This window comes from Glycine max, chromosome 12 (assembly GCF_000004515.6).
Source record: "Glycine max cultivar Williams 82 chromosome 12, Glycine_max_v4.0, whole genome shotgun sequence".
Taxonomy (NCBI): domain Eukaryota; kingdom Viridiplantae; phylum Streptophyta; class Magnoliopsida; order Fabales; family Fabaceae; genus Glycine; species Glycine max.
The window spans coordinates 19699388-19719721 of NC_038248.2; the positions used below are offsets into that span (position 1 = coordinate 19699388).

Consider the following 20334-nt stretch of genomic DNA (forward strand, 5'->3'; position numbering starts at 1 on the left):
TTTTATTTATGGGCTTGGATTTAAAGTAGATTTGTAACCTTTGGGGCTGGAAAAACTATATAACAGCACCAAGGTTCTAGTTTAGGCTCTCTCTCTCTCTCCTGTTTTCGTTTTTTAGTTTTAGGCTTTTCTTAGACACTTTTTCGTTTTGCAATTCCAGTTTTGACTAATGGAAGGCTAAGTCTCCAGCGTTGCTTTCTCTTGAGGATCAAGCACAGTTCTCTTTGAGGTTCTATTATTACTGTTAAATTCTATTCAGTTTTTCCTCTTCACTAATTACTCTGAATTTGTTGCTATTAATTCATGCATGCTTAGTGCTTGATTAATTGTCTCTGCGCTTAATTATGATCATGCTTAATGATCGTTTATGATTAATTGGTGTATGTGTTGCTTAATCACATAATGAATGCCTTATGTTAAATTTCGCTTAGTAATTTAATTTAGGGTTGGAGTAAGTGGTTGAACACATAAAGGATAAACTCTCGTAACCTAGGATAAGAGACTTGCTTGTGAATCAAGTGGAAGCAACGTGTTTTAATTCTGATATCTTCTAATTCAATTTTACTAGCTGTTTAATTTACAAAAAAAAAAACAACCCCCCCCCCCAATTCGTTACTATTTTCCTACTATTTGTTATGAACGTTTGGTTGATCATTGCTCATTGGAAGACGACCTAGGATCACTTCCTAGTTACTGCATTTTAATGTTTATTTGATTCGGGTATGGCCTCAATCAAATTTGGTGCCGTTGCCGGGGAGCAGTGTCCAAAGGTTCATAATAGCTAGTGTCGTGTTAGTGTTTAATTCTTTCGTGTTGTGTTAGTGTTGTTTAGTACCTTGTTATTTTGTTTAGTGTGTGTTCTGTTTTAGTTTTTCTGTTCAGTGCTTCCCCTGTTTCAATTTTGGATGTTTTGCTGTGAATAGTGTTTTGCGACGGATTTAGCATCCACTTTTGCTTGCGGCAAAACAAAGTAGTAGTGGAAATCATGTAGCGACGGATTTTAGCGACCACCCTTGCTGAATTATTTGGGATTTTTTGTTTTAGTAGCTAGAGTTTTTATTTTTGGCTGAATTTTTTTGTGGTAACTTCTTTTAATCCATATTTTGTGGGAAAAATAGCTAGAGCCTTTAGTTTGGTCAGATTTGAAAGTTCCAAAAAAGTAGCAAATTTTATTTTTGTCAAAACTTCAAACGGCCATAACTTTTGCTCCGGTTATCATAATCGCTATTATTATATATTTATTTGGGGTAGAAAAAAAATTTCCTATGTCATGGTAGCCGACCATAGGCCGGCTGAGGTCTCCATCATCCAAAAAAAGTGATTATGTCAAAATTTTTTTATTTTCCAAGTTTTATTCTCTTATTTTTCTTAACTTACCAATTTTAGCTTCTATAGTTATACTTTGAATTTTTGTTTGAATTTTATGTGCTATCTTCTCCTCATTTTATAAGGTTGCTCACAAAATTTCAAGTCATTTTGACATCATTTGATGGTAGCTATAGTTCAAACCTACATTGTTACTTGCATAAGAAGGCAACTAGTTGTGCATGCTGAATATAGTGTATGACTAGAGGAAATCCATCTGACTTACAACCCTTTGATCCTGAGATGGATAGGACATTTCATAAATTAGTTAGACATCATTTAGTACCTTTTGAGGATCCTGAGCATTCTGTTATTGGTGATTTTGAGTATTATAGTTTTGAACATTCTGATTTTGAACATTATGAGAACATGGCACAACCTCCACCCCGTGAGAGGACTCTAAGGGAAATGGTTGCACCTGATTTCATCTACGAAAGCTTGTGCATCCAATACCCTGATGAGGATGTCCCATATGTTCTTAAAACTGGACTGATCCATTTGCTTCCAAAGTTTCATGGCCTTGCAGGTGAAGACCCGCACAAACATCTGAAAGAATTCCATATTGTCTGCTCCACCATGAAACCCCCAGATGTTTAGGAGGATCACATATTTCTGAATGCCTTTCCTCATTCTTTACAGGGAGTGGCGAAGGGCTGGCTTTATTACCTTGCTCCACGGTCCATCACGACCCGGGATGACCTCAAGAGAGTATTCTTAGAAAACTTTTTCCTTGCTTCCAGGACCACGACCATCAGAAAGGATATTTCAGGCATTAGACAACTCAGTGGAGAGAGCTTATATGAATATTGGGAGAGATTTAAGAAATTATGTGCCAGTTGCCCTCACCACCATATTTTTGAGCAGCTTCTTCTCCAATATTTTTATGAAGGACTCAGTAACATGGAGATAAGTATGATAGATGCTGCCAGTGGTGGAGCCCTTGGAGACATGACCCCTGCTGAAGCCAGAAATTTAATTGAGAAGATGGCTTCAAACTCCCAGCAATTTAGTTCCAAAAGTGATGCTATTGTCATTAGAGGAGTGCATGAAGTAGCCAAAAATTCATCTTCATCAGCCGAGACTAAGAAGTTTGAAGGTAAACTAGATGCCTTGGTTAACCTGGTAACCCAACTGGCCATGAATCAAAAATCTGCACCTGTCGCCAGACTCTGTGGTTTATGCTGCTCTGCTGACCACCACATAGACCTTTGCCCTTCTGTGCAACAATCTGAAGCAATTGAACAGCCTGAAGCTTATGTTGCAAACATCTACAACAAACCTCCTCAACATCAGCAGCAAAATCAGCCACAATAGAACAATTATGACCTCTCCAGCAGCAGGTACAATCCCGGGTGGAGGAATCATCCCAACCTTAGATGGTTGAATCCTTCACAATAACAACAACAACAACAATAGCCTTATTTTCAGAATGTTGCTGGCCCAAGCAGACCATACGTTCCTCCACCAATCCAGCAACAACAACAGCAACAGCCCCATAAACAACAAACAGTTGAGGCTCCTCCGCAACCTTCCCTTGAAGAACTTGTGAGGAAAATGACTATGCAAAACATGCAGTTTCAACAAGAGACCAGAGCCTCCATTCAGAGCTTATCTAATCAGATGGGACAATTGGCTACACAGTTAAATCAACAACAGTCCCAGAATTCTGACAAATTACCTTCTCAATCTGTCCAGAATCCCAAAAATGTGAGTGCCATTACATTGAGGTTGGGAAAGTAGTGTCAAGGACCTCAACCAGCAACATCTTCTTCATCCGCAAATGAACCTGCCCAACTTCACTCTACTCCAGAAAAAGATGATGACAAAAATTTAAAGAGTAAGTTACCTAACAATTTCTATGCAGGTGAACCTTCCACTGGTAATTCTGATTTACAGATGCAGCATATCCCTCTTCCATTCCTTCCAAGAGGAATTTCCAACAAAAAAAATGGAAGAGGCAGAGAAGGAGATCTTGGAAACATTTCGAAAAGTAGAGGTAAACATACCTCTGCTGGATGCAATAAAGCAAATTCCAAGATATGCTAAATTCTTGAAGGAGTTGTGCTCTAATAAGCAAAAGCTTAAAGGAAGTGAAAGAATTAATATGGGCAAAAATGTCTCCACATTGATTGGTAAATCTGTTCCCCAAATCCCTAAAAAATGTAAAGATCCAGGTACATTCAACATACCTTGTATTATAGGGAACAATAAGTTTGACAATGCCATGCTAGATTTAGGAGCTTCTGTTAGTGTGATGCCTCTGTCTATTTTTAATTCTCTATCTCTTGGTCCCTTGGAGTCAACTGATGTGGTAATTCATTTAGCTAATAAACGTGTTGCCTATCATACTTGTTTCATAGAGGATGTCTTAGTTAGAGTTGGTGAACTGATTTTCCCTGTTGGTTTTTATATTTTGAATATGGAGGAGGGATTTTCTAAAGGATCAGTTCCCATCATTCTAGGCGGACCTTTTATGAAAACTGCTAGAACTAAGATAGATGTATATGCAGGCACACTATCTATGGAGTTTGGTGATATAAATGTTCATTTTAATATTCTTGATGCTATGAAACACCCATCTAAATATCTTTCTATATTTTGTGTTGAAATAATTGACCATATTGTTGACGAATACATGACTGATCTTCATTCTAATCTGCATGCCTGTCACTCTTCATGAATTGAATTTGAATTTGTACTTGATCATATGTCTGATGCTGAGAGTGAATCTGAATTTGATATTGATTACATGTTTGGTGATGTTTTACCTCTTGAGATTGATTTTATAGAGTCAGATAGAACTAACCATGTTTCAGGAAGTACACATACCTCTGACTTTCTTTATGAAGTACAGGCTGAGAAACCATCTCCTTCCACCATTATCCAGCTGCCCACACCAGAATTGAAGCCTCTGCATCAAATTTAACTTGGATGATAGCAAAAGTTTTCCAGTAATTATATCTGCCTCCCTTGCTGATGAGCAAGAGGAGAAGCTGTTGTCAATCCTCAAGAAGCATAAGAAGGCTATAGGCTGGACCCTGGCTGACATTCCTGGTATTAGCCCATCCACATGTATGCATTGAATAAATTTAGAAGATGGAGCTAAACCAGTAAGACAGCCACAGAGAAGACTCAACCCGGTGATTCTTGATGTAGTGAAGGAGGTAACCAAGCTTTTGCAAGCTGGAATCATTTATCCTATCTTCGACAGCCAATGGGTGAGTCCTGTCTAGGTAGTCCCAAAGGAAACTGGCCTCACCGTGATAAAAAATGAGAAGGAGGAGTTGATTCCTACTCGGGTGCAGAACAGTTGGAGAGTCTGCATCGACTATAGGAGGCTGAACCAGGTTACCAAAAAGGACCATTTTCCCCTACCATTCATTAACCAGATGCTTGAACGCCTGGCAGGTAAATCTCACTATTGTTTACTTGATGGTTTTTTTGGTTATATGCAAATCACTATTGCTCCTGAGGATCAGGAAAAGACCACATTCACCTGCCCCTTTGGCACTTTTGCCTATAGGAGGATGCCTTTCGGCCTGTGCAATGCCCTTGGTACCTTCCAACGGTGCATGATTAGTATTTTTAGCGATTTTTTAGAAAATTGCATAGAGGTGTTTATGGATGATTTCATTGTATATGGATCCTCTTTTGATAATTGTTTGGATAGTCTGGAAAAGGTTTTGAATATATGCATTGAAACTAACCTTGTTCTAAATTTTGAAAAATGTCATTTTATGGTTGAGCAAGGTATAGTTTTAGGCCACATTATTTCCAATAAGGTCATTGAAGTAGATCCTGCAAAAATTTCTGTTATTTCACAATTGCCTTACCCCTCTTGCGTGTGAGAGGTGCGATCTTTTTTTGGTCATGCAGGATTCTACAGGCGCTTTATAAGAGATTTTAGCAAAGTAGCCCTTCCACTATCCAACTTGTTGCAAAAGAAGGTAGAGTTTGACTTTAATGATAAATGCAAAGAGGCTTTTGATTGCCTCAAAAGTGCACTGACTACCACCCCCATCATCCAGGCACCCGACTGGACAGTCCCTTTTGAGCTTATGTGTGATGCATCCAATTATGCATTGGGGGGCTGTCCTTGCTCAAAAAATTGATAAATTGCCTTTGGTGATATATTATGCTTCTAGGACTTTAGATGCTGCCCAAGCGAATTATACTACTACTGAGAAAGAGCTACTAGCCATAGTTTTTGCTCTTGAAAAATTTCGTTCTTATTTGCTTGGTACTCGCATTATTGTTTATACTAACCATGCAACTTTAAAGTACTTGTTGAAGAAGGCTGATTCAAAGCCTAGGTTGATCCGATGGATGCTCTGGCTCCAAGAATTTGACTTGGAGATCCGTGATAGGAGCAGAGCAAAAAATTTAGTTGTTGATCATTTGAGTCGAATCGAACATGTGTCCGATGAGGACTCACCCATTCGGGATGATTTCCCGGATGATCATTTATATATATTATATAGTATTTATGATTCTCTTTCTACTCCCTGGTTTGCTAACATTGTCAATTATTTAGTTGCTTCTGTTTTTCCTCCCTTAGCATCTAAGGCTCAAAAAGATAAAAGTATAAGTGATGCTAAGCATTTTATTTGGGATGACCCCTACTTGTGGAAATTGTGCAGTGATCAGGTCATTAGACGATGCATTCCAGATCATGAGACTGACTCAGTCCTGCAATTCTATCATTCTTCTGCACCGAGAGGTCATCTAGGTGTTCAAAGGACAGCTCACAAAGTGCTTGACTGTGGCTTTTATTGGCCCACCATCTTTAAAGATGCGTGGAAGATTTGTAGCACTTGTGAGTAGTGTCAGAGAGCAGGAAGTGCACTTACATGGCGACAACAAATGCCTCAACAACCTATGCTATTCTGTGAGGTGTTTGATGTCTGGGGTATAGATTTCATGGGCCCCTTTCCTATATCTTTTGGTTATGTTTACATTCTCCTTGCAGTTGATTATGCTTCAAAATGGGTGGAAGCCAAGCCCACTAGAACTAATGATGCTAAGGTTGTTGTAGATTTTGTCAAATCTAATTTGTTTTGCAGGTTTGAAGTGCCTAAAGCAATCGTTAGTGATCAAGGAACCCAGTTTTGCAACAAATCAATGCATGCCTTGCTTAAAAAGTACAGGGTTGTACACAGGGTATCCACACTATACCACCACCAAACCAATGGACAGGCAGAAATCTCTAACAGGGAGATCAAGAGAATTTTAGAGAAGACTGTGCAGCCAAGCAAGAAAGATTGGAGTACCAGGCTTGATGATGCTCTTTGGGCACATAGGACTGCCTACAAAGCACCCATAGGAATGTCTCCTTATCGGGTTGTCTATGGAAAGGCATGTCATCTTCCAGTGGAGATTGAGCACAAAGCATACTAGGCAGTGAAGACCTACAACTTCTCTATGGATCAAGCTGGTGAGGAAAGAAAGTTGCAACTGAGTGAGTTAGATGAGATCCGCCTAGAAGCCTATGAGAATGCCAAGTTCTACAAAAAAAAGACCAAGAAGTTCCATGATAGCATGATAATTAAAAAGGACTTCATGGTCGGGCAAAAAGTGTTATTGTATAATTCTAAGCTTGGACTCATGAGTGGTAAGTTGAGGTCTAAGTGGATTGGTCCTTTTGTTGTTACTAATGTTTTTCCTTATGGTACAGTTGAGATCAAAAGCGACTCTACAAACAAGAGCTTCAAGGTCAATGGACACCGACTTAAGCCATTCCTCATATACCCTTCTTTAGTGGACGTAGTGGTGGAAGAGACTTCCTTACTCCACCCTACTCTTCCTCCACCATGACTTAGGGATGTAGCTCCATGTAGAAGTTGTAGGCCTTGGATCTTCTTCATCAATGGAGTCCTTTGCTTCTTGAAGATCAATGGCAGTGGAATGGAGAAGGAGAAAAGGTGATTGGAGATGTCACTTCAAGGAGAAGATGAGTGAAGAACAAGCTCACCACCATGGGAAGCCATGGATAAGAGCTTGAAGGTAGGAGATGAGTGAAGGGAGAGGGAGAGAAGGGGCACGAAATTTATGCCTCAAATGAGATCTGAACTTTGAAGAGTAATTTATCAAATGATCAAATTTGAAAAAAAACACACACAAGACCTTTATTTATAGCCTAAGTGTCACACAAAATTGGAGGGAAATTTGAATTTCTATTCAAATTTCACTTGAATTTGAATTTGTGGAACCAAATTTGGAGCCAAAATTTCACTAATTATGATTAGTGAATTTCAGCTATGGTTCAGCCAACTAATCCAAGATCAACTCCAAGATTATCCACTAAGTGTGCTTAGGTGTCATGAGGCATGTAAAGCATGAAGGACATGTACAAAGTGTGACTATGATGTGGCAATGGGGTGTAGCAAGCAAATGCTCACCTCCCCTTTAGGCTGGTACAAAATTTAATTAGATTGGGCTTCTCCCAATTCAATTAAATTTCTCTCCCAAGACACACATCTAATAGTTCACTTAATGCATGTGAAATTACAAAACTACGCCTAATACAAAAACTAGTTTAGGTGCCCTAAAATACAAGGGTTGAAAAATCCTACATTACTATGGTATCCTCCCTACACTATGTAGCCCTAAACACAAGGTCCAAAAATAACAAAACCCTAATCTAATATGTACAAAGATAACTGGGCTCATACTTAGCCCATGGGCCCAAAATCTACCCTAAGGCTCATGAGAACCCTAAGGCTTTCTCTTGCATCTCTGGCTCAATCTTCTTGGAGTCTTATATCCAATTCCCTTTATGGGTAAGATTGCATCACCTATTTACTCAGCATTCTAAAATTGTGTAGAATCACATTCAACACGAACTCTAGAGGTTTCATCTTCTTATGGAACTTTGGGGGTTGACACATAAGGCATAGAGCCATCAAGATTGGGGACATTGGGTGTTGTCACATGAGGAAGATCAAGACCAATCAATATTTGGGACTTCAAGAGCTTGTGAGGAATCAATTGGTGGTGAAGGATTTATAGGATTCGTTGTTAGTGTGGAATAGGTTTGTAGAATAGTCTGGATCTTGTGTTGGAGATGCAACACATTGTGGTCGAGGTGCTAATTTTTGTGGATTTCTGAAACACTTCACATTTGGCATGACTACATATTCATGAAAAAATTATTAACAAATAAACTAATTACAGATCAATGGCAGTTCAACATGATATAATACCAAATTCAAAATGTTTTTAAAAAAATATCTATCGTAACCTACCCTTTAGCACTACAACAGTGATTAAACGACATTACAACACAAATGATCAGTTGAAATTCATTTTATCATTTATTAGGCGAGATAATGACTTAAATGATCTGTTAAAGCTCGTTAAAAAATGGAAGAAAAGGATACCGAAAGTGATGAGATGAAGATGAAAGCAAGCAAAACAAGAAATAAATTCAAAGCCTCAGATTCGAGCACTTATCGGTTGAAGACCGAAGAACGGACAAAGAACGACAGAAAATCTTCATGGAATCAACCCACGGAAACGTCTCAGAAGCATTACGGAGGCACCTCGGCTTGGATTTTCTTCACAGAAACACGTTTTTTCACCCAAAACAGCTGAAATGCATAACATAGGCGTCAGAAACACTTTGGAAGCTTCCTGAGGCACACCCCTTTTTACTAAGTTCACCATCCTTCTCGTAATTTACGGAAAAGTTATAGAAGCCTTAGGGAAGCATATCAGACTTGATTTTCTTCTTTTTTCTCTTCCTTCTCACCCATCTTCAGTGAAATATGCTTATTTAGGGTTACGGGAATTTTACGGAAGCCACGAAAGCCATTTTTGAACAAAACGGAGGAGGAGGTTGTCGCCCATCTTGCCCAGGCAAGCTAGGTTTCTTCCTCCGTAAGGCCCAGATTTGAAAATTGCTATTTACACCCCCATCTTGATAAGTTTACCCCCCCTAGTTTTTGTGTTTTTGGCTGTTTTCTTTCTGAAACCTCATGGAACTTTACGGATTCCATGGAGATGGGTGTTAAGCCTTCTGAAGTGATCAATAATGGTCCCAAGATGAAATTAGAGTATAACAGTCTATTTACACACACCCCACTTTGCTAAATACACTCCCATTTTCATGTTTTTTGGTCGGTTTCTCCTCGAAACATCCTGGAGCTTTATGGATTCCATGGCGATGGGTGTTAAACATTTTGAAGTGGTCCCCAGATGAAATTAGGGTATGATAGTGTCGCAACATGCCCTTTTGCGGGCGAGCGAAGGCGAGGCTCACGGGTGCGCTTTCCAAAGGAGGAAAGATGCGCGGAGTCGCCACCAGCGTTTATTTGTGGAAAATGTCGAAAAAACCGAAGGAAACCGGTCGAAATGAGAATTCTAAGTTCGGGAGTTGTATTTACGTTTGAGGAAGGTATTAGCACCTCTTACGTTTGTCTCAAAGGACAACAACCTATTTTTCAGAATTGTGGAAATTGTGTTATCTTAACTATTAGTTCTTTTTATTTTTTGAGGTCGACAAAAGCGGGGCTCTTGCTCCTACGTACCCTCCATCGAAGAGGAAATCAGACCTACGTAGTTCTTTCTTAAGGGTGAATCACACGATTTCTTTTTACTTGAAAGGTGATCATTTAAAGGTGTTGGACCTTAAAAATGATCCATTAACTTGGTAAGAAAGACTGAGATAATAAACTTTCAAATCCCCTTTTTTAGTGATTTTTTGCGGACGAGCTTGACTTGGTGAATTGATTTTAGCCTTAGTTTCACTTTAGTTATTAGTCAATTCAATTAAGAATGAGAAATCCCAAAGAGAAAACGTCCGATTGATTTTTTTTGGTTTATTTTACTAAAAGATATTTTTTGATTATTATATTATTATTTTACCTCTTTTTGGTTTAACCGTGGTTACAACGTGAACGATCGGTTAGATTTTGTTTTAACAGTGATTAAACGAGATTACAACACAAATGATCGGTTGAAATTCATTTTATCATTTATTAGGCGAGAAAACGGCTTAAATAAACGGTTAAAGCACGTTAAAAACGGAAGAAAAGAAACTGAAAGTAAACAAAATTAAAGTGAAAGTACACAAAACAAGAAATGAATTGAAAGTCTCGGATTCGAAAACTTACCCGTTGAAGAATGAAGAATGAATGAAGAACGGATGAAGAACAGTGAAGAACGACGAAGAACGATGAAGAATTTCCACAGAATCGCTTACGGAAGCGTTACGGAAGCACTTCGACTCGATTTTTCTTCACGAAAACGTGTTTTTTGCCCAAAATAGCGGAAATGCATAGCCAAAGGGGTCTTGAACATTTTGAAACAGCTCCCCCTCCCCTATTTATAGAAAAAAAAGGGAGGTGCTTGCCGCCCAAAGACTTAATGAAGAAGATTTCTAAGCGCACCCGAATTACTAAGTTCACCCCCCTTTTCGTATTTTACGGAAAAGTTACGGAAGCCTTACGGAAGTGTTTTCGAATTTTATTTTCATCTTTTTTCTCTTCCCTTTCACCAATGTTAAGTGGAATATGCTTACCCAAGGTTTTCGAAAATTTTACGGAAGTATTACGGAAGCCGCGGAAGCCCCGGAAACCATTTTTCAAAAACGTGGAGGAGCTTGCCGCCCAGTTGCTTCCTCCTTAAGCAACCCAACTTCCAAAATGTTCCGGAAGGGCCTAGATTTGAATTGCTATTTACACCCCTATCTTGATAAGTTCACCCCCTTTACCTTTTTTGGTGATTCTTTTTCCGTAACGTTACGAAACTTTACGAATTTTGTAACAATACTTATTTTCTTTCCGTAAGGTTTTGGATCATGTATTTACTCTTTTTTAGCTTTCGAAGAAGTTACGGAAACTCACGAATTGCGTAACAACACCTCCTTTTGGTTTCCGCCACATTACGGAATTTCACGGATCGCGTAACCATGCTTTCTTTTGATTTCCGGCGCGTCTCGGGACTTCACATATTGTGCAACAAAGGGTGCCAAGTATCTCGAAGCGGCCAATCAAAGGTTGCATGTCATCAAGTAATAATCCCCGGACGAAATTAGGGTATGACAGATAGTTGCCCCTCTTTACTTATCTTTTATTACAGATAAAAGGGAAGTAAAGATAAGAAAATAATTTCGTTCGAGACAAACTCCAACAGCGACCATGAAGCCTCTCACGCTATCAGGCTTGATCGTTTCTAGATAGTAGAATGGGTTCTTTGTGTGTCATCCACTTGATCGTCCCTAGATGACAAAAAGTATCTGCGGGAAAATCTCAAAAAATGATTAGAAATAGACAACTATCATCATCCAAGATATTGTCGAGCTGGCATGTCTCGGGATGATAAAAATAACTTTGATAACCTCAAAAAAAAAAAAAGAAAGCGAGTGTGTGGATAACCAAAAGGTATCTCCGCATGCTACCAGACCTCTCACAGGTCGGGGTAACAGAAATGTGTTTGTACGGATAATCACTTGGGTATATCCTTCTGCCACCCGATGCACGGGTTAGGATCATCAGATGTGGTCTTTGAACGGATAATCACTTGGGTATATCTGTCTGCCACCTAACGCATGGGTCAGGATCAACAAATGTTGTCTTTGTACAGATAATCACTTGGGTATATCCGCCTGTCGCCTGATGCATGGGTCAGGATCAACAAATGTTGTCTTTGTTTGGATAATCACTTGGGTATATCTGCTTGCCGCCTGACTCATGGGTCAGAATCAGCAGATGTTGTCTTTGTACGGACAATCACTTGGGTATATGCACCTACCGCCTGATGCATGGGTCAGGATCAGCAAATGTTGTCTTTGTATGGATAATCACTCGGTTATATCCTCCTGCCGCCTGACGCATGGGTCAGGACCAGCAGATCTTGTCATTGTACAGATAATCACTTGGGTATATCCACCTGCCGCCTGAGGGTCAGGACCAGCAGATCTTGTCTTTGTACGGATAATCACTTGGGTATATCCGCCTGCCCCCTAACGCATGGGTCAGGACCAGCAAATGTTGTCTTTGTACAGATAATCACATGGGTATATCCTCCTGCCACCTGATGCATGGGTTAGGACCAGCAGATGTTGTCTTTGTGCGGATAACAACTTGGGGTATTCGCCTGCCACCTGACACATGAGTCAGGATCGACAAATGTTGTGTTTGTACGGATGATCGTTGGGTGTGTCCATATGCCACCTGACCTGTGAGTCAGGATCAACAGATGTTGCCTGTGAGACTAAAAAGGTCTCGATTGGAAGATGCTGACATATCCAAAAAGGGTGCAGATGACCATATTGGCCTCAGCTTGTCAATCGGACTTGGGGTCTCTAAATGACGAGGTGCGGATAACCGTAAGGCGAGTCCACATGCTATCGGACTCTCGGGTCGCTGGATAGTAAAAGTGCGTGGCAGATAACCATTGGGTGTCTCCACATGCCACCGGAATCATGGGTCACGATAGCAAAAGGTTGGGTGGTCGACAAAAGCAGGGCTTTTGCTCCTACGTATCCTCAATTTGTGATGCGGAACTCAGACCTATACAGTTCTTGTGAAACGGTGTGAGACTAAAATAGTCTCGGTGTTCTTTCACTAAATGCAAACATAGAAACAAAACCTCCAACCGATTAGAGCAACATATAATTTTTGGAGAAAAACAATGTGTCTATAAGGGAAAGAGAATATGCTGATGAAATTTTCTCGTAACCACAAACGAGATTTTGGATGTTAGCATTTTGTTTCTAAACGACCATTTAGAGGAAACACTAGGTACAACTGAAATAATAAGAAAAACCACTCAAAGTGTATCAATCTCACACAGGCAAGTGTTTTATCCTAATTCCGAACCATAGATATGTCATCACTTGATTTTGCAAATCATTTCCTATCAAATCAAAGATTACATGTGTGATCATGGATCAATAGGACCTTTTTTGGGAATAGTGTTTTTGGTGGGAAATTTGGCTCTAAGTGTTTTGGCCTTTTCCTTTTCTGTTTTTGTTTAGTGTGGGGCGAAAAAGGATTTTGGTTGGAAATCAAAGTGAGAGGACCACTTCATGTCGTGGTTTCCTTTCTTATCTTATTTGCTTGTGACAATTCTGTATTGTTCAAATATTGTCTGGTCTTTAGACCTTTCTATATAATTCTTTCGTTTTCTTTCGATCTTTGATTGGGGATTTTCTTTTCTTTTGCTTTCTTCCGCTGTTTGACCAGGAACTTTCTTTTTCTTTTGTTTTCTTCCAATCTTTGATCGCGAAATTTCTTTTTTCTTTTGTTTTCTTCTGATCTTTGATCGGGAACTTTCTTTTTTTTTTATTGTTTTTGAAGCGCGTTAGCAACTCAACAGTGAGTGACTCTTCTTTCTTGGGAGACCCCACTGTTCCTTCTTCCGAGGGCAAGGATGAAAATTCTCATCCTGGGTCAAGGTTTATGGTGAGTTGGGATTTTGGCTCAAGGCTTGTAGAATGGTTGGACATGATGTATGTCAGGGTGTTGGTTTGGCCAGCGGTTTAGGGATAAAGGGGATGTCCCACATGACACACATGCAACAATGATGATTTGGAAATTTTATGCAAAACTGATCATGCATGCACCCATGTGGACACTCAAGCATCATGTTTTTATGGTCATGTGACACTAGGGCTCAAGATTTCATTTTCCTTATTTAAGTCAACCGAGTGTTTCCAAAACATGCTCTTTTATCAATTCATGCATTCATCCAAGTCTATTTTGGGCTTTTGGGAAAATTTTCACAGCATTCACCCTTCAGGTGCATACACATTTTTTTTTTCAAAAACCTTGTGTTTTGAATGGGAAGTTCATTTCCTTTCTAAAGCATGTTGGCATTTTAGCTAACCAATTTTATTTTTATTTTGTTTTCTTGCTTTTTTTTTCATGAGGTATTTTGCTACCTAAACACACACACACACACACAAACACAGATATATATATATATATATATATATATATATATATATATATATATATATATATATTGTGAGGTATTACTACCTTCCCAGTTTGTGCTTGTTTATTTAAATCCCTAGGATTATGAGCAACTAGGTGTGTCCAACTATGACTTAAGAAACAAAGGTGAACAAATAACAAGCGGAAATTTAAAGGGTACTAGGCTGCCTCCTAGTAGCGCTTCTTTAACGTCTTGAGCCAGACGTGTGATGACTTGCCGATCACGGGCCTAGTACTTTTGCTTACCTTTGGCTTTGGACTTGGTTTCTTGCTAGTCAGCCACGGGTCATAGGCAATGCTCCAGCCTTTGTAGATGAGCTGAGGTGGACCCTAGAGGTGGTGGCAGTGCGTCTGTTGCCCACTGCTAGTCGTCTCCAGGCTGCTGTGGTGCCTCGCCCTGCGTCCGCCTTGAGGCATAGTACTTTTCAATGAAAGCCTTGTTAATAGGGGGCTTGATGACCTTGTTGGGGGTGACGGGAACTCTGTAGAACTGACAAAGGTCTGTAATCAGAGCTGGAAACCCCAGGACCCTGTTGGACTTCTTCGGGTCCACTGGGTGTCTTATGGGTGCGATCCCTGCAAACAGTAGATGCAATCAGAAATCAGTTGAGCCACGTCCATACTTACCTATGTCATGATGGCATAAACCAGCTGAAACTTCGACAGGGGGAGATCAGAGTCATGGTCACTGAGCAGAATGTTGCTAAGTAGCAACATCATCCATATGTCGGTGCGCATGATCCATACTCGTCTAGGCAAAATCTTATCCCGGTATGCATAGTAGTTGTGCGATGGCCTCCTCATCAAAGCCGAAGATCTGCCTCCTCCTTTGGCCCTCCTCCAAGATTAAGGGGTGGCCCAGGAACTGATAAAAGGAAGCTACTGGCCCCTCTCCTGGGAGCGCAAGTCTTCGTTAAGCATTAAGGGCAAGGAACCTTGAGTTCTCTAAAGGCATGGATGTGGAGCCCTCTGAAAGTGAGGACGTGTAGCCCTCTAAAGGTGAGGACCTAGAGCCCTCTGAAGGTGAGGGTGTGAAGCCCTCTGAAGGTGAGGACCTAGAGCCCTCTGAAGGCGAGGACATGTAGCCCTTTGAAGGCGAGGATGTGTAGCCCTCTGAAGGCAGAGGACCTACAGCCCTCTAGGGGCAAGGACCTAGAGCCCTCTGAAGGCAAGGACGTAAAACCCTCTGAAGGCGAGGACATGTAGCCCTCTGGAGGTGAGGACATGCAACCCTCTGAAGGCGAGGACATGCAACCCTCTAAAGGCAAGGCCGTACAGCCCTCTGGAGGCGAGGACGTGCAGACCTCTAAAGGAGAAGACGTATAGCCCTCTAAAGGAGAGGACGTGTAGCCCTCTGAAGTCGAGGACGTACAACCCTCTGGAGGCGAGGACGTGTAGCCCTCTGATGTCGAGGACGAGTAGCCCTCTGAAGTTGAGGACGTGTAGCCCTCTGAAGGCGAGCATGTATAGCCCTCTGGAGGCGAGGACGTGCAGCCCTCTAGAGGCGAGGACGCGTAGCCCTCTGAAGGCGAGGACGTACAACCCTCTAGAGGCAAGGACGTGTAACCCTCAATGGGTCCAACCTTATGAGAAAGCAAGAGATTGACTCATTGAGGGGGCCTCTCATCCCAAACTAAAGTTTAGACATTATATTTAGGAAATCTATGCAGTTAACATGTTTTTTGGGGATGCAGATGCATGCAACCTTTGTCTTGAAATGCGGTAAATGCACTTTGTATGCAACAATACAATGTAATGGAAAGTTGTACAATGTTCATGACATTCTTTCCCTATTTTGTGATTTTGATTTTGATTTAATTTTTTTTTTGAAAACAAAGATTAATTGTTCTTTTGAAAGAGGTGATAATTCATGCAACCTCATCCTATCTTTGCAAATCTCTTTGGGAACTCCCTTAGAGTGTATGTTATGTTTGATTTAGTCACTTGACAATTTTGGAGTGATGGAAATGGAGCCATTTAACCAATTCATTGAAATCCCAGGGTTTGTCCCCCCTTTTTCATTTAAAAACATCAACGGGTGAGAACTTTTGATCTACCCCTAGGTTCACTTGAGGCTTATGCACGGTGCCCCTCATTGCCCCAGTGTAGAGCTTTGAGGTATCAATCGTTGTCTTTTGTCATGACCTTGTAGCAGGGAACCTATTGGGTGAGAGTTTCTGATCTGCCCCTAGGTTCGCTTGAGGTTTATGCATGGTGTCTTTCATTGCCCCAGTGTAGGGCGCTGAGGTATCCATCGTTGTCTTGTTTTCACAACCTTGTAGCAAGGAAGAATGAAAGAAGCGGTTGATTCTTGAGAAATAGTTGAAGGATTTTTCAGTTGACAGATTAAGTCAAATGACTCCTATTCTTGATAACTCACTTCTCTCTCAAAAAGACAAACTTTCAGGAATGATATAATGAGGTCATGAATGTCTATATTCTTACTTGAAATCATAGTCAATCAAATACTTTTTTCTTTTTTTTTCTTTTTCTTTATTCTGAAACTTATTGTTTTAAACTTTACTCGTCATTTTACGGCACCCCCACCAATGTGTAGAACGAGTAATCTCTGATTGAAAACTCAGGAGTGCAGGTCGCTTGAGCAAACAACCCAATGGCTTACACTCACATTCCAATGGAAGTTGAATAAGCAAAGATGTAATTGTAAGAGGATGAAAGAGACAAGGATGTCAAATTTATCCATATTATTAGCATTGTAACTATGGTTTACAATAATGAAATAAACTTGAAAATCCTAATGAGTCATTAGAGACATCTAACAACAACCTTCAAATTGCCCCATGTGTGGCATTACTGGTCAATGTCAAGATTCACAAGTGATTCTCCTCAAATTTCAGCCAACAAGCATCAATTAGACCTTGCTCCTTATACTTTAGGGTCCTACAATGCTCAATGGAATGCCCCGGGGCCCCTCCATGATAACCACATGTTGCGTTCGAGTCATATCCTCGGAAAATGGAGGTTGAGGAACCTTGGTGTTGGATCAAGTGGCCTCAGAATAATTAAGAAGGGGGGGGTTGAATTAATTATTCCTAAACCTTTACTAATTAAAAATTTACTCTTCTTAGGCTTTTACTATGTTGTTAAGAAAAAGAGAACAAAAATGAAACTTAACCAAAAGTAAAAGCGAGAATTAAAGTGCACAGCGGAAATTAAAAGAGTAGGGAAGAAGGAGACAAACACACAAGAGTTTTTATACTGGTTCGGCAACAACCCGTGCCTACATCCAGTCCCCAAGCGACCTGCTGTCCTTGAGATTTCTTTTCAACCTTGTAAAAATCCTTTTACAAGCAAAGATCCACAAGGGATGTACCCTTCCTTGTTCTCTTTGAACAACCTAGTGGATGTACCCTCCACTAGAACTGATCCACACGAGATGTACCCTCTCTTTTTCTCAGTCAACAACCCAAGTAGATGTACCCTCTACTTGTACCACAAAGGATGTACCCTCCAATGTGTTAAGAGAAAGTTCTTAGGCGGTTAAACCTTTGAAACTTTGTGAATAGGAATACAAAAGAATTCTCAGGCGGTTAGTCCTTTGAAATCTTTTGTATATGGGAAAAGGAAGAATCAAAAGAATCTCAGACTGTGTCGTTTTAAATTCTTTGACAAGGGAGAAGGGAGACACAAAAGAATTCAGGCGGTTAGTCCTTTGTTCTTTTGGAAAAGGGAGAAGAGAGACACAAAAAGAATCTAGGCGGTTAGTCCTTGGCGAATTCTTTTTGGCAAAGGGAGAAGGGAATGAAAAAGATGAATAGCACAGTTTTCAAGGTTTGGAAAACCAGAAAACTTTGGAAAGCTTTTGGTAAAGAAGAAGAAGAAGAAGTTCAAAGAGATTTAGAAATCAATTGGCAAAAGTTTGTTGTCAAAAGAATTGTTAAAAGAGATTGCTTGAAATGCAAATCAAAGTCTTGCTTTTATAGACTCTTCATGTCTGGTCAAGAGAACCATTACAAGAGTTATAACCTTTAGAAAAACTTAAAAACCATTTGGAAAAGTTATAACCTTTAGAAAATCTGAAAACTATTGGAAGAGTTACATCTTTTGATTTTGTTCAGAAACTATCACTGGTAATCAATTACCAAATCAGTGTAATCGATTACACAAAGCTTTTTTGTGAAAGAATGTGACTCTTCACAATTAAATTTGAATTTCAATGTTCAAACACACTAGTAATCGATTACCAAATAGTTGTAATTGATTACAACATTTTGAAATTAATTGGAACGTTGCAAATTCAGTTTGAAAGCTTTTTGAAAACCATTTTGCTATTGGTAATTGATTACAATAATCTGGTAATCGATTACTAGAGAGTAAAAACTCTTTGGTAAAAAGGTTTTGAGAAAAACTCATGTGCTACTTAGTTTTTGAAAAAACTTTTTAATACTTATCTTGATTGAGTCTTCTCTTGATTCTTGAATCTTGAGTCTTGAATCTTGATCTTGATTCTTGGAACTTGAATCTTGAAACTTGATTCTTAATTCTTGAAATCAAATTTCCTCTTGAACCTTGAAGTGTTCTTGATTCAATCTTGAACTCATTCTTTGATTCTTGAAATCATCATCTTTGTTATCATGAAGTGTTCTTGACTTTTGAGCTTTTTGTCATCATCTTTGTTATCATCAAAACTCTTTGAATCAATCTTGATTCATCATGAAGCTTGCTTCTACACTTGATTGGGGTTATGGCAACCATTGAATTATCGAGTAGATATGGGAGCAAGTTAGCATAGGACACTGGAATTGGGGTGAATTCTACAGGCTTTTTTGCTGCAAAATCCCTTCCTTGGTTGGTGTTTTGGTTTGTGCTAAATGTGGTGTTTGGCATTGGTTGTGTGGTAGGTGGGCTTTGTGGTTGATTTAGGGATGACCTTTGAGGATGACTGGGTGGTGGGTAATGAGAAGGGCTGATATTGGCTGAGTAATGATGTTGTTGAGCTAGTGGGGGATTTGGCCATGTAGGAATGGCAATCGCAGCATGGGTTCCTCCCTCTATCTTATTCTCTCCATTTGCCCCAATTTTCTCATTCATCAAAGCAGGAAGATCAAATTTGCCTCTTTTCAGACCCACTTCGATCCTTTCGCTGGTGAAAACCAAATTGGCAAAGCTTGAAGGCGTGTAACCCACCATCTTTTCATAGTAGAACACTGGTAATGTGTCTACTATCATTGTGATCATCTCTTTCTCTATCATTGGATGTGCCACTTGAGCTGCCAGATCCCTCCATCTTTGGGCGTATTCTTTGAATGATTTGTGCCCCTTTTTACCCATGTTTTATAGTTGCATCCTATCCGGAGCCATATTAGAATTGTACTGATACTACCTAACGAAGGTAACCATTAGGTCCTTCCAAGAATGGACTCGGGAAGGTTCCAAGTTAGTGTACCAGGTGACAGCTACCCAGTAAGACTTTCTTGGAAGAAATGTATTAGCAGTTTTTCATCTTTCACGTATACCCCCATCTTCCGACAATGCATCTTTAGATGGTTCTTGGGGCAAGTAGTCCCCTTGTATTTGTCAAACTCTGGCACCTTGAACTTGGGAGGGGTGACGACATCGGGTACTAGGATCAACTCTTTTAGGTTAGCAAAGGCATAATTTCCGCCTCCTTCAATGGCCCTGAGCCTTTCCTTTAGATGATCCAACTTTCCCTTTTCTGCCATAGCAGGAGGGATTTTACCCATTGTGAAATGCAAGGGTTGTGGTTGGGGGAGAAATTGAGGGCCCTCCAAAGTGTTTTGCAAGGGTATATCACCAACTTCTTGCCTTTCAGTGGCATATCTGAGGCGAGGCTCGATGTCGGCTAGATTGCGATGGGGTATTTCATGTGTCTCCCCCATGGGTTGAGAGACATGTGCATGATCAGATTGAGGTTGTTGGCTCTCAATGAGAATGGGAGTGGAGTTATTGACATTTTCATTGGGTGGAGTATAGTTCAGAGGCAAACCATATAGCGGGAAAGCGTTCTTGTTCTAGACTTGCACAAATTGGGGGCCGCCCGTATCCG

General features: G+C 40.2%; 1 non-coding gene across 1 annotated transcript; it reads right to left on the reverse strand.

Moving 5' to 3' along the window:
- Positions 1-2112: 2112 nt before the first annotated feature.
- LOC112998667 (small nucleolar RNA R71) lies at positions 2113-2220 on the reverse strand. Its single transcript, XR_003263761.1, has one exon. It is a non-coding gene; the product is annotated as a small nucleolar RNA R71 (small nucleolar RNA).
- Positions 2221-20334: the final 18114 nt, after the last annotated feature.